This window comes from Natrix helvetica (assembly GCF_964273705.1).
Source record: "Natrix helvetica genome assembly, chromosome: 12".
NCBI classification, from domain to species: Eukaryota; Metazoa; Chordata; class Lepidosauria; order Squamata; family Natricidae; genus Natrix; species Natrix helvetica.
Genome location: NC_138556.1, coordinates 6,122,004 through 6,137,895, shown reverse-complemented (window position 1 = coordinate 6,137,895; position 15,892 = coordinate 6,122,004).

Sequence of the window (15,892 nt, the reverse complement as noted above, 5' to 3'; positions counted from 1 at the left end):
GTTTCAAACGTGAGTTTGAAGAGCATGTCACCTGCTTTCAGTTCCTTCCATCACACTGAAAATGTTGTGCCTGGCATAACATTTTGCCTAGAAGCAATTTCCATCCTGCCTGTTAGAGCCTGAGGCCAGCACGGAATTAATTGATTTTTATTGCCTTCTGCGTAACTCACACCGAGCTCCTAAGTTCATCTGAAATTAACGGCATACCATTTTAGCAAATAGGCTTAAGATGCAGAAGGATCTTAAGACAGACTTGAACATTGGGAGCTATCTAACAAAATGAAATTCAATGGTGAAAAAAGTAAGGTTCTACATTTAGGTAAGAAAAACAACATGCACAGGTACAGTATAGGTGGTCAATAGTAGTAACTGTGAGAGGGATCTTATAATCCTAGTAGACAACCACTTAAATAGGAGCCAGCCGTGTGCAGCAGCTGCCAAAAAAGCCAACACAATTCTAGGCTGCATCAACAGAGGGAAAGAATCAAGATCACGTGAAGGGTTAAAACCACTTTATAATGCCTTGGTAAGGTCACACTTGGAATTCTGCATCCAGTTTTGGCTGCCACAGTTTAAAAAAGATGTTGAGAAAGAGTGCAGAGAAAAGCAACAAAGATAATGATTAGACTGGAGGCTAAAACATATGAAGAATCGTTGCAGGAATGGAAAGAAAGACTAGGGGAGACATGATAGCAGTGTTCCAATATCTCTGGGGCTGCCACAAAGAAGAGAGAGTCAAGCTATTCTCCAAAGCACCTGAGGGCAGGACAAGAAGCAATGGGTGGAAACTAATCGAGGAGAGAAGCAACTTAGAACTAAGGTGAAATTTCCTGACAGTTAGAACAATTAATCAGTGGAACAATTTGGCGTCCAGAAGTTGTGAATACTCCAACTCTCCAAGTTTTAAAGAAAACGTTAGATAACCATTTGTCTGAAGTGGTATAGGGTTTCCTGCCTAAGCAGGGGGTTGGACTAGAAGACCTCCAAGGTCCCTTCCAACTCTCTTATTCTAATTCTAATTCAAATCCACTCCCAATGAAATAAATAGATGCACACCAGCTTCCCCAATTTGTCTCCTTTGGTATGTTATGGACCACCCTTCGTCTCCCACCCTACCCCTTCAGGAGCAATTACACTGAATGGAATGGATGAGATTTGTCATCTATAAGATATACATGCATCGGAGAAGCCACAAGTTAGAAAAAGGTTGTTTTAACGTCTCCCCCACTTGCAAGGATTTGGTGGGTCTGACCTAGCGTTAGCCTTTCTATCTCAAACGAATGAGACTAATTCAAACATCAAATGAATTTTCCACATACATCATTTATCGCAGTTGTTTTTAAAGATAGCATCTCTTTTTCCATTCTTTCTAAAACCATCCATCTAAGTTTCAGGGAGTAGCAGAGTGAATGCTGGAAAAAAAATGAAATGAATAATCCAGAAACTGACCTATTTTAAAACATGTTAACTGCTGGGGCTTCTCATCAAAAGTCTTTGGAATTGTAGTTGGGAGGGGGAGAAAAGCTGAAAATGCTGTTTTAGTTCTCCGGCCCCCGTTCTCTAGATTTCCTGGGAATGAGGTTTTATTTATTTACTTTTTACTAGTTTATTTTAACAAAAGGAAGCGGTGGCTCAGTGCCTAAGATGCTGAGCTTGTCGATCAGAAAGATTGGCAGTTTGGCAGTTCGAATCCCTAGAGCCGCATAACAGAGTGAGCTCCCATTACTTGTCCCAGCTTCTGCCAACCTAGCAGTTCGAAAGTATGTAAGAAATGCAAGTAGAAAAATAGAAACCACCTTTGGTGGGAAGGTAACAGCGTTCAATGCGCCTTCGGCATTTAGTCATGGCAGCCACATGGCCACGGAGACTAGCGGGAATGACTAGCACATATATGCGAGGGGAACCTTTACCTATTAATAAAGGTATTAGTGTGTTTTAGGCACTCTCAAAATCATCGCTTTCAATTCCACTTCTTCCAGCCACTGATTCTCACTCTATTTTTATTTATTTATGTTAAATTCAGGTGATGATAAATTGTTTTATATATCCATCACACTTCTCATTTTAAATTGAGGAGGCAAAACCAACACTGTGGTTTGAGTCCTGAGAGGCTGGTCTTCTTATGCTTTTCAAAATGACGCTGATTGACTTAAGGGTTTGTCATTATAGTATTCTTCAGAATATTCCAGATACCTGATGGAAATATTTATGGAAATAATATCATATAAGGGAAATCTGTATTATCGAAATAGATTATGGCAATAGTGTAATGTTTCTGGAAATAAATAGATTTATTGCTTAATAAGATAGATAACAGAGAGAGAGGTGATAGAAAATAGATGATGATGATAGATAGATGATAGATAGATAGATAGATAGATAGATAGATAGATAGATAGATAGATAGATGATAGATAGATAGATGATAGATATAGATGATAGATAGATGATAGATATATGATAGATAGATAGATAGATAGATAGATAGATAGATAGATGATAGATAGATAGATAGATAGATAGATAGATAGATAGATAGATAGATAGATAGAAAAAAGAAAAATAGAAAGATAGATAGATAGATAGATAGATAGATAGATAGATAGACAGACAGACTGACAGACAGACAGAGATATAGATGACAGATAGATGATAGAGATGATAGACAAACAGACAATATAGAATATCTCTCCTCCCCCCCCCCTCTCTCACACACCCCAGTATGATTTTGGATCTGCCAACTGATCTCAGATTTACTTCTTTTTCAGATTTACATCCTCACTCCCACTATCTCCTCACTCCCCCCAATCGATTCCTACTACAGTTACAGTTTGGGGACCTTCTGTCTTTGCAGCCCTTTTTCTATCCTTGCTGCTTTCCCTGGACTTTTGGGAGGGAGAGTGTCGTCTTTTATTCTTTTTCCCTATTTGTTTGTTTGTTTGCTTGTTTGTTTGTCCTGGGGCCGGGTGGGGGGAGAGGGTGGGAGAAGGGATGCCTCCCTCCCCTGCTCTGACATGACCTCTTCCCTCCGGCCTTCTGTGCGTAAAGCTGAAGGTGCCCAGTGTCAAATGTCAGAACTTGTCCCGAGCTGTCAAAGAAGAGAATAGGCTGAGATGATTGATGACCGCAAAGCCCGAAATCCAAGCCTCAGCTGCAAAGGCTACGTCGACGAAAGAGGGAGAAGGGGCGAGAGAGGCTACCCACAGTGGCTGCAGCCTGAAGGTCAGCCTGCATTCCTTGACACCCACAGCTCTGGGCCCCGACTAACAAGCCATCACGTTCCCAGGCCCTCTCCCTGGGGTTTCCCTTTCATTCCCTTTGCATTCGCCTCCCAATTTTTGCAAACCCCCCTAGACCGGTGCAAGAAATTTCTGTTGTTGTTTTTTTAAAGGAAAAAAAAGAGGTTTTTTTTCCCTCTCCTGGTTATTATTGTTATTAGTATTATTCTTTTTTTAAAAAAAATCCTCCCCTCCGCTAACTCCTTTTTCTCCCACCCTCCGCCTGCCTGCTCCGGGCTGCATTCCCTGCGAGATGCCACAGGCTATGTTTTTATGCTGCACAAGTCAGATGACAAGATTATTAATGGGAGCGGGGCAATGTCATATCGTATTTCATGCATATTCATGAACCGTGGTGGTGGTGGTGGCATGTACCATGAGCCAGGAGGAAAGCAAAAGAAAGGGGAAGAGGGGGAGGAAAAAGGAAAGAGGTTGCCTATCTTCTCCCGACAGGCAGGAGTCTGATGGAAGGGGCTCCACTTTGTTGGAAGGAATATCCATCTGGTTCAGTTCAGGGGTGGGTTGCTGACAGGGTTGCTGCCAGTTCGCTTCACGCATGCGGGCACAGTTGACTCTAAATTATTCTGCGCATGTGCAGAACATGAAAAAAAATGAGTAAAAGACAAGCCGGCAAGGGCAGCAGCGAATCGGGAATTGGTTCAGGGGCATGGCCAGCCTCCCATCCCTACTAGTTCAGCGACTCAGTCTCAATTTCCACTACTGGTTCGCCCGAACCAGTGTGAACTGGTAGCAACCCATGTCTGGTTCAGTTCCAAGCTGGGAGAAAGACACTGGAAACACGGAGGCTGGTTGGAAAGAGGGTTTAATGGTGAAGCAGAAGCACATGGGTGGTTTTGGGTAGTTGACCACGTGGAGTTGAGAATAAGGGTTATTTATACTGTCTCTTGGGCCGTGCCCTTGAGCTTCCTGTTCCTGTGCAAAAACATGTATTCTATTAGCTGTTGTAGGGGTCATAGCTGACTCTGTAGGTTGTCTGAGTTCTCAGGTTTGGGTGAAGTTTGAACTCTGATGCAATGTCCTTAGGAAGTTGTGCAATGTAGTGAGCTCTGCTGCTGGTGGGCTAATCCTACTATGTCCTGAAGGATCATAGGCTGTTCTTAATCCCATCACCCTGGAGCTGAAGGTCTTTTGTTTTGTAGATAGGTTGGCCCAGTCCTTCTCAATGGGCACCAATATCTGCTGGGGGCAGGGAGCTGAAGCACTGAGTTTCTGTCTCCCTTAAGATTTCTCTTTCTCTTTTAGGTGAGCTATAATATTCCGCCTTTTTAAATATTTCTCAAAATATTTCATTCTTCTAGGAGAGGGGCGGGTGCTAACTTTCTACAGCATCCTTTCATGGGGAATTTCACATTTCCCCTTTCTCAGAACAGGGGGGTTTGGGTGGGTGGGGCCAAAAACTATCTGGGAAGAGAGAGAAATATAGGTAGTATTTCAAGTTACGACAATCGTTGAGCCCAACATTGATGTTGATAGGGGATCACATGATCCCGGAATGCTGCAACCATCGTAAATATGAGTCAGTTGCCAAGCATCTGAATTTTGATCACCTGACCATCGGATACGGCAACGGTTGGTAAGTGTGAAAACGGCTGTGTCTCTTTTTTTTTTCAGTGCCGTTGTAACTAAATGAACTGTTGTAAGTTGAGGAGTACCTGTACCTCCTGCCAAAAGGGTTTGGTGCCCATGACCATAAATCCATCTCTTTTATAAGTGGACACTTCCCACAATCAATGAAAGAATATTATTAATATTTGGGTTTAATGTCTCTAAGGAGAACTGTTAATAGATATGGCACGGCTTTCTTTTCTGGAGATAAGAGAGCAGAAGAAAAAGCAAAGCAGAAGGAAAAATCAATCTCATGTCTTCGTCAACAGCAGAGACAAAATAACCTCACCAGTCCTAAGGAATGCTTTCTATCGAAATTTGGATAATGGGCAATTATCATTAGTTAACCAATACAAGGGCAGCTGGTTAATTGATGATAAATGCTTGTTGTATTTCCTCTCTGTCCCACCAAAGCCTGTTGACCTATTATGGAATACAGGTAGTCCTCGACTTACGACTGAGCCCAACATTTCTGTGGCTCAGTGAGACATTTGTCAAGTGAGTTTTTGCAACGGTTTGCAACCATTCTTGCCACCGTTGGTTAAGTGAAATTGCAGTTGTTGAAGGAGTAACATGATTGTTAGGTGAATCTGGCTCTAACTTTGCTTGTCAGAAGGTCGCAAAAGGGAATAACATGACCCCGGGGATACGGCAGCCGTCATAAATATGAACCAGCTGCCAAGCATCTGAATTTTGATCACATGACCATGGGAATTCTGCGACGGTCATAAGTGACTGGTGTGAAAAACAGTCATAAGTCACTTTTCTCAATGCCATTGCAACTTTGAACGGTCACTAAATGAACTCTTGTAAGTCGAAGACTGCCTGTATCAACTGCTTGCTTAGTTCACTTTGGCACATTGACACCTTATGTAGTCTCTGCCACTGCTCCTCAAACACTGAGCTGGCTGTGTGTAGTGACAACCCCAAAAAACAATGCAATCCTAAGGTGCATTAATACAATCAAGATCAAGGGAGGTACTAAGACCACTCTATAAAGCCCTAGTAAGACCACATCTAGAATACTGTGTCCAGTTTTGGTCATCACACTAGAAAAAAGATGTTGAGACTCTGGAAAGAGTGCAGAGAAGAGCAACCAGGATGATTAGGGGACTGGACACTAAAACATATGATGAACAGTTGCAAGAACTAGGCATGGCTAGTCTAGTGAAGAGAAGGAGCAGGGGAGACACCATAGCAGTCTTCCAATATTTGAGGGGCTGCCACAGAGAGGAGGGGGTCAAACTATTCTCCAAAGTACCTGCAGGCCAGACAAGGAATAATGGATGGAAACTGTGCAAGGAGAGATTCAACCTGGAAATAAGGAGGAATTTTCTGACAGTGAGAACAAGCAACCAGTGAAACAGAAGTTGCCTTCAGAAGTTGTGGGAACTTCATCACTTGAGACTTTCAAGAAGAGATTGGACTGCCATTTGTCAGAAATGCTGTAGGGTCTCCTGCTTGGGTGGATGGCTGGACTAGACGACCTACAAGGTCCTTTCCAACTCTGTTCATCTATCTATCATTAACTTCATCATTTGTGAGTTGCTATAACTTAATCTGATCCAAAGGTCATTGAACTGACTTGAGCTTGTGGAAGTTGTGAGAGCTTCATCACTGGAAGCTTTCAAGAAGTGACTGGACTGCCATCTGTCAAAAATGGTGTAGGGTCTGCTTGGGCGGGGGTGTGGGTGGACTAGATGACCAACAAGGTCTCTTCCAACCCCTTTACTCTGTAACTGCATCTGTAACTAAATAGATTGTAATTTAAAGCACGAAAAGAGCTGTTTGTTTTCTTATCCAAGCCAGCAAAGGAGGAGAAATGTAAGAAATTCCCACCAACAGATTAGAACAACGGAGAAAACATGACACCAATATCAGAACGGAGGAAATAACATGTTAATAGCATTTTGAGTTCTCCCAGTGTCTCGTCATCAGCATTTTTATTGCCACTTTCTCTCTGAATAGAGTATCAGAATTTATTGAGCCAATATGTCTCCATCAGCTGTGATAAAATATATTTTATTCAATAAGAGATGGAATAATGTTTATCTATGAACACAAAAAAAAAGGGGGGGGGGAGATACACACCATATCATTTTGTACCAAGGCATGGTATTACAAGCTCCAGAAATGTATACATCTTTCATTCTGAGAAAAAAACTGAACGGAATCTCTGATTCTCAGATGCCCCCCTCCCACCCAAAAAAGAATTAAACTTCTGTGCATGCAAAATTTGGGACCACATAAAACCCATCTGCCCTTTGACAGATTTTATAGGGAATAAAAAAAATCTTCCAGCTGAAAAATATGGGGTAGAAGACATTATTTGTGCTATCTGCCTTCCTTCTTTCATTCGTTCCTTCCTTCCATGCCCATCCTAGCGTCTTCTTATCCTTCCTTCCTTTCTTTCTCTCTCTCTCTCTCTCTCATTTCCCTTTCTGTCTGTTCTTTTTCTCTCTCCTTTTCTTTCCCTTTCTCCCTTTTTTTCCCTCTCCTTCCTTCCTTTCCTCCTTCCTTCATTCTGTGCCAATCCTAGCTTCTTATCCTTCCTTCCTTTCTCTTTCTCTTTTCTCTTTCTTTCTACTCGCTTTCTCTTATTTTCTTTCTCTTTCTCTTTTTCTCCCCCCCCCCTCTCTTCCTCCTTCCTTCTTCCTTTCCTCCCTCCCTCCTTTCTTCTAACCATATCCAGAGCATTTTGGAGGAAGGGGCATCTTGATATTGCTTGGTTTTATGAAAGGTGGGACTTTTTACACAATGCTGCACCTACCACTTTACAAATTTAACACACACACAGACATACACATGTACACAGATATTCCAGGCCATAATTAGCATTTCCAATCATATCAATTTGCCTTTTTATTCCCTGCTAATAAATAAAGTCTTTGTCAAAACCCTCTTAGAAGTTCATCCGAACCCATTCTGAGTTCTTGCGTGAACAAGTCCCAAGCAAGATTATTTTTTTTAATGAATATACGCTAGAATGAAGCTTAAAGTTCTTTCCAGAATTGCTTGGAAATAGACCTTGGATATACTTTTCACAAAAGATGCAAGCTGCTAAGTCAATTCCTACTACCAGGTTGACCGATTTCCCCAAACCAAAGAATGTAATATAGCAGTCGTCCCCTGGGGAAGGAATCTAACACACGTAAAATCTCTCCTTGAAAATGTTGGTAGTTGGTTTTTACATACTGTAAGCCTCAGGCGAACTACTTGGATTTCACTTCAAACAGACTGAGCATCACTGAAAAGGATTAGCTTCTTTCACTGTCGTCCAATTTCTCAAGAACAATCTTGGCTGGCCTTTCAGTATTAAAACTTTCCAACAGGTATTACATGGGTGATAAATCCCAGATCACTGTCATTGCAATAGTTATAAACTATTAAAAATATCCTTTCTCCCATCTCTCCCTCTCTTTTACTTTCCTTCTTCCCATTTCATTCTTTCCTCCCATCTCCTTCCTTCCTTTCCTTCTTTCCTTCCATTTCCTTTCTTCCTTCTTTCCTTCTTTTCTTCCATCTCCTCCCTCCCTTCTTTCTTTTTTTTCCTCCCCTCACTTCGGAAAATATTTACATGGCAGCTTTCCAAGCTAGATAAGGTCTGTGGTCATAAATTCGCCTTTGAAAGACTGTTTGCCAGGCCTTTGCTGAATGTGAATGGGAGGAATTCACATTCATTTAATAAAAGGGGTTTTGTCGGGACCAGGAATCTGCTTCGTGCTTTTTGGGGGAGCCTAGGTGAGAAGAGGACCCTGCACCTGTGGGAACACGCTAGGAAGAAGAAGAGAGGTGGTTTCTTCTGATTCGATTTTTCCTTCTGCAGCTTAGCCTCCAGCCCTAATATTCCTTGAGGGTGTTCTGTCCAAGGGCTAACCTCACTTCTAACCCTGCTTGTCCTCCAAGCTCAGTTACGGTTTGGCGAAGTGTTCCCATCTCCATCTGAGATGGATCACGTTCAGAGGCTGACCAAGGAGAGAAGAGGACACAAACAAACAAGCACGCTTGGTTGCCTCTGATTGATCATCACCCTGGGACAATCAGAAGAATGGACTCCTTTGTCCTCTGCTTAAATAGCATGTTGTTGCAGGATATTGCAACAGCTTTAAGCCTCAACTGGATAGATTAATTTAATGGTGGAGGGAGCCACCGATACTCATTACTCAACATAGTTGATCATGTATCTCCTATATTCAGAAAATGAAAATCTCTCGGATTTATGAATCTGACTTACAGCCACCTTTTGTCTGGCCACACCGCTTTTCTTTCTTTTTCTTTTTTTTCTTTTTGGTCTTCGCTCAACCTCACGTTCCCCTCTCCAGACGATGACAAACAATAGATCAACTTAACGCAAAGACATTTCTCTCCCGCATCCACCTTCTCTCTTCTTGTCCTTTATAACTGTTGACAATGGCAGAAACTTCAGACTTGCAAACAGATATATATATATATATATATATATATATATATATATATATATATATATATATATATATATATATATATATATATATATATATATATATATATATATATATATATATATATATATATATATATATATATATATATATATATATATATATATATATATGTGTGTGTGTTTTCTCCCTTTTTCTTTTTGAGACATTTTGTGATGACAATAATCCTCCTTTTTAAATGTTGGTTCTGCCAGTCGCATAATGGACCTTCCCTCCAGTTATCTGACCGGCCAAGCTCATAATGAGCATTTAATTATAGTTTATACAGACTGCTTCGGTCTTGGGGTTGGGGGGGAGAGAGCTGCTTTGTTACTGTCAATGAAGTATTTAAAGCTACGGTCCAAGGTAGGGACGGCTTTATTAAACACTTGGGTAAGCAATAATAAACTAACATTGATCGAGCAACTTGATAGCTCTCTTTTATGTTCTGAGAGAAGGGGAAACAGGGGAAAAAAATAAGACTCAAGAATTTAAAGTAACTTGGCACAGTAAAAGAATGCATTCACATGGCTGCCCTGGGAGGCCGGTTTGATGTAATTCAATCTTCCACTTGTCCCCCAAAGTTGCTTTACTCTCCTCTCCAAAGTACAGGGAGAAAAAAACATAATTTGAATCTACGGAGTGAATAAACTCTCAGCTGCCCTCTAAGGAAGACTGTTGCTAAGCATGGACTTGTTTTAGAATTTAGAATAACAAAGTTGGAAAAGACCTTGGAGGTCTTCTAGTCCAACCCCCTGCTTAGGCAGGAAACCCTACACCATTTCAGACAAATGTGTACCCAACATCTTCTTAAAAACTTCCAGTGTTGGAACATTCATGACTTCTGGAGGCAAGTTGTTCCACTGGTGAATTGTTCTCACTGTCAGGAAATTTCTCTAGTTCTAGATTGCTTCTCTTTTTGATTAGCTTCCACTCATTGCTTCTTGTCCTACCCTCAGGTGCTTTGGAGACTAGCTGGACTCCTTCTTCTTTGTAGCAGCCCCTGAGATATCGGAACACTGCTATCATGTCTCTCGTAGTCCTTCTTTTCATCAAACTAGACATACCCAGTTCCTGCAACCGTTCTTCATATGTTTTAGTCTCCAGTCCCCTAATAATCTTTGTTGCTCTTCTCTGCACTGTTTCTAGAGTCTCAGCATCTTTTCTACATCGTGGTGACCAAAACTGAATGCCTCCTACTACAGTTGAACTGGTAGGGCTGGCCTCTACTATTATACACTCAGTGGTTCAATACGTGCATAACATTTTATGTGATTCCCTTCATTTCAAAGCCTTGGAGAGCCTTCAGACTGCACTCTCCACTTTGACCAACACAAAGTTTTCAAAGTTGCAAATTAAGCCCAAGAAACGAAAACGACATTAGAAAGAAACTTAAACGGATTTTGCCTCAGCTCTATTTGGTAGAAGAAAAGAGGGAGAAGAAAAAACTGTCAAGTTTTCAAGATTGATGTCTGTTCTTCAAAGTGGGCCAGCTCAGGAAACAGACTACAGCAAAAATATCCGAACTCTGTTGATACCGTCCATAGTTGCAGAATCTTGAAAGTCTGACAGATCTAAAATGAATAAGTCAATCAACAGAGTTGTAATGGTTGCCTGAAGTTTTGAGTTCGGAAGCATGAAAACTGTATCATGAGCTCTTTCGGTGGGTTGCCAGATTGAAAATAATAATAATCAATTCTCCTTTCTTTGTCTCTCACGAGAGTTCTACTGATTTGACATAATTATTCCCTAAATAATCTCAATTTCCACTGCTTCATACTCCAATAGCCACAATATTCATTCTAAAAAAAAACAATTACTGCCAACCTCCCTTCCATTTACAGACCCCTGACATCCTGGACCTAAATAGTTTCAACTCCTACCCTCAAAATGATGCTATAGAGCACTGTACGCCAAGACAACTAGACACAAAAACATGTTTTTCCTGAATGCCATCACTCTGCTAAACAAATAATTCACTCACCACTGTCAAACTATTCACTAAGGCTGCATTACTATTAATCTTCTCATCCTTCCTATCACCCATCCCCTCCCACTTATGACTGCAGGACTGTTTGTTGCTTGTATCCTTATGATTCATATTGATATTGTTTCCTGATTGCATATTTGTACCCTATGACTATAATTAAGTGCTGTACCTTATGATTCTTGACGAATGTATCTTGTCTTTTTATGTACACTGAGTGCATAGGCACCAAAGACAAATTCCTTGTGTATCCAATCACAGTAGGCCAATAAAGAATTCTATTCTGATCTGTTCTATTCTATTCTATTCTATTCTATCATCTATCAGTCAATCAATAAAGCTAACATAGGAAAAATAGCAATAGCATTTGGACTTATAAAGCACTTCATAGTGCTTTACAGACTTCTCTGCCCACTGCCTATAGTTTGATTCTGATGGGCTCAAAGTCTAAACAGTTTACAGAATCAGAATAATGCCACCAGCAGTCTGGGTCCTCATTTTACTGACCTCATAAGAATGGAAGGCTGAGTCAACCTTGAGCCAATCAGGATTGGACTGCTGGCAGTGGGCAGAGTCATCTGGCAATATTGCATTGTAACCACTGTACAGCATGGAAGGAAGGAAGGAAGGAAGGAAGGAAGGAAGGAAGGAAGGGAAGGAAGGAAGGAAGGAAGGAAGGAAGGAAGGAAGGAAGGAAGGAAGGGGAAGGAAGGAAGGAAGGAAGGAAGGAAGGGGAAAGAAAGAAAGAAGGAAAGAGAAGGAAGGACAATTGCAATAGACTTATAGTGCTCTCTAAGTGGTTTACAGAGTCAGTCTCTTGCCCCCAAACAATCTGGGTCCTCATTTTACCGACCTCGGAAGGATGGAAGGCTGAGTCAGCCTGGAGCCTAGTGGTGGGATACGACTGGTACACCCTGGTATAGGAGTACCCGTGCCTGCTGGGAGCACCAGGTACTGTTCTGGTATGGTGCTCCAGAGGGCCCCGCCCACTGTGCTTACCTGTATTTGAGCCGATCGGGGCTTCCGTGCACAGAGCGTATGACATCTGTGCGATGCTTTGCCAAGCAGTAAGTCTGCATGCACGTGCCGCGCGCATGCTGCACATGTGCATGTGGTGGATGCCTGGCCCTGTTGCACCGTATCGGTTGCAACGGGATCCGGAACCCACCACTACTGGAGCAAGTCAGGATCAAACTGCTGGCAGTGAGCTGAATTAGCCTGCAATACTGCATTCTAACCACTGCACCGCCACGGCTCTTTAAAATGCAAAAAATAAACAATGTAATGTTTAAAAAAATGTTGAGAATGCTTTCCAAGCACTTGTCCCCATTTTTGTTATCAAAGTTTAACCTATTGCACTGTTAGGGGATATCACGATATCTTGAAAGCAATGGAAAATTTGCCCTGTGAAACTTGAATACACTTGCTATTGTCTGCTATCATTTATATCTAATACAAGCCGTTCTACACAGCTCATCTTTAATCCCCATGCTTGTTAAGAAGCTTAAAGAGTTAAAAAAAAACCAGATGATTTCAGGGTCTTTTGGAGTTCAAGGTCAATATGATTATGTCCTTTCTTTCCTTTCTCTCTCTCCCTCTCCCCCTCTTTGTAGTTAACGTCATGGTCTCATCACAGTTTGCAAAGTTCAATTCCTTTTTGGTTCCCTAATTAGGAGCTGTCCAGGAATATATCTGGAGGCTTTTATATGCAAGATCAACCCTTTGCCCTGGGACCAATTATAGAAAAATAGCTTTACATATTTCAGTGTTTGAATATCTGATGTTCATACATGCTGTCATGTTTTATGGCAAAGCATGATAAGAGCTGTGCCATTATCAGCCTGGGATGCAAACCTTCGTGGAGATTTAAAACTCAGAACAGAGACATCATACTTGGATATATATATTATACGGTGAATGTCATCTTTTAGATGTGTCAACTTGACTTGTAGTCATAATTATAAGGAATAATGGGATGTTAATGACTGTAAGTATTCTCTTCTATTACTAACACTTAAATTATAAACTTGTAGACAATGTAAAGAAAAATTAAATGATTTTTTTTTAAAAATGTCTACATTCTGCAGGATTTTTGTGGTTTTTATTTAGGAAAGTATGTATTGGCCTCTTCTAATCCAAATAATTGATCTGAGTTGGATCACCTAGGCCAGGGTTTTGCAACTTTAGTAACTTTTGGATAGATGGATTTCAACTCCCAGAATTCCCCAGTCAATGTGGCTGGCTGGGGAATTCTGGGAGTCAAGGTCAACCCATCTTAAAGCTTCCAGGGTTGAGAAGCACTGACCTAGGATATTTGAGAAATCAAGCAAATTCAGGTTAACTATCAAATCAGGTCAGAACAATCAAAGAACCGGTTTTCAATTCAGCAGTTGAGTCAGATTCATTGACTGCATTCAGAAGCTCAAGTCAATTCAATGACCTTTGGATCAGATTAAGTTATAGCAACTCATGAAACGATGAAGTTAATGATAGATAGATTAACAGAGTTGGAAGGTACCTTGTAGGTCATCTAGTCCAACCCTCCACCCAAGCAGGAGACCCTACGCCATTTCTGACAGATGGCAGTCCAGTCTCTTCTTGAAAGCCTCCAGTGATGAAGCACCCACAACTTCCGAAGGCAACTTCTGTTCCATGGGTTGATTGTTCTCACTGTCAGAAAGTTCCTCCTTATTTCCAGGTTGAATCTCTCCTTGGTCAGTTTCCATCCATTATTCTTTGTCTGGCCTTCAGGTGCTTTGGAAAATAGCTTGACTCCCTCCTCTCTGTGGCAGCCCCTCAAATATTGGAAGACTGCTCTCGTGTCTCCCCTGGTCCTTCTCTTCACCAGACTAGCCATGCCCAGTTCCTGTAACCGTTCTTTGTATGTTTTAGTCTCTAGTCCCCTCATCATCTTGGTTGCTCTTCTCCGCACTTTTTCTAGAGTCTCCACATCTTTTTTTATAGTATGGTGACCAAAACTGGATGCAGTTTTGATCATGAAAGAGATAATAATTCCCCTTGCCAACCCAGTGAAAGTGATGCATGGTACAAAGGGGCAAACCTAAATCCACCGTTGTGCCTGCCATACCTTGACTTTTCTGATCTTGTCCACCACAGACATTATGGACAGGAGCAGAATTCTCTTCCAGCTATTAGAACTGCTGGAAGAGGCCATGAAAATAAGAGAAAATGAAAAAAAAATTCTTCACTTTTAGAAAGTGGAAAGACATGACCGTGTTTGATGGCGTCAGAGGTACCATTGCAGGATGTAAGCTGCTCCGAGTAAAGCTGCCTTTTGCAATTGACTGATGGTGAATTTGTCAACGCTGACAATGCACCCAAGGTGCCTTTTACTATTCGTACTCCCCTTGCTTTCCTATCCCACAGGCATTCTACTTCTATTTGCAGATCTTTGTGGTTTTCTTCCGTTCTTTCTCTTTTATTCTGCTATCCAGACTTTTTTGTCTTTCTTAGCGACAATTGTTAAGTCTCCGGTGTTATTATTATTCATATTATTTTGCTTTCAATCAATAAATCATTAATTGAAAAAAATTGTGTAAGGGGGTAGCTTATGCATTTTTTTAAAAAAGCATAAATAAATATGGACAAAATATAGACATATTATTTAACTGTCAATCAAAATATAAAACCACATGTACATGCAAACACTGCATTCTCTCAACTGTTGAGGGTAATTATTACCAGAAACATTTTTTTTGCCAGCTGCAAGAATCATGAATAAATGGAAACAGAGTATATTGTTCTCTACTTCTGAATTTATTGTAAAGGGAAGGGAAAATATTAAATATCTTCTGCTTCTGTTTTATTACGGGATATTACTTCATATATATATCTTGCAAAGTCATGATTCTGGTCTGAGAATGGCATTTAGAATAAAATAGAGCTGGAAGGGACTTTGGAGGTCTTCTAGTCCAGCATCCTGCTCATGCAGGAGAACCTATCGCATTTCAGATGTGACTGTCTAGTCTCTTTCTAAAAATCCCCAGTGATGGAGTGCCAACGATTTCTGAAGGTATTCTGTTCCACTGGTTAATTGTTCTCACTGTTAGGAAATTTCCCCTTAGTTCCAAGTTGCTTCTCTCCTTGATTAGTCTCCATCCGTTGTTTCTCATCTGGCCTTCTGGTGCTTTGCACCATAAGTTGACCTCTTCTTTTTTTTTGTGTAAGTCAACTTATTTTCCAAAGCACCAGAAGGCAAGATGAGAAAGAACGGATGGAAATTGTAGGAATCCCGTATAATAAGAGGCTCTGCTTATTATGGTCATGCCTTAATTGCTACCAGTAGAGGTGTACATTAAGTTGTCCTTGAAGATCACTCAGAGGCTTTACCTAATCCAGAATGCAGCAGTGTACTGCCCGGTGGTGGGCCCGGCTTGCTAGTGGTGGGCCCGGCTTGCTATGCCCATGTAGCACTTGTTATCTGAGCTGTAGTATTCTACTTCAGGATGACAAGGAGAGAAGCAACTTGGAATGAAGGAGAAACTTCCTAACAGTGAGGACAATTAACCAGTGGGACAGAA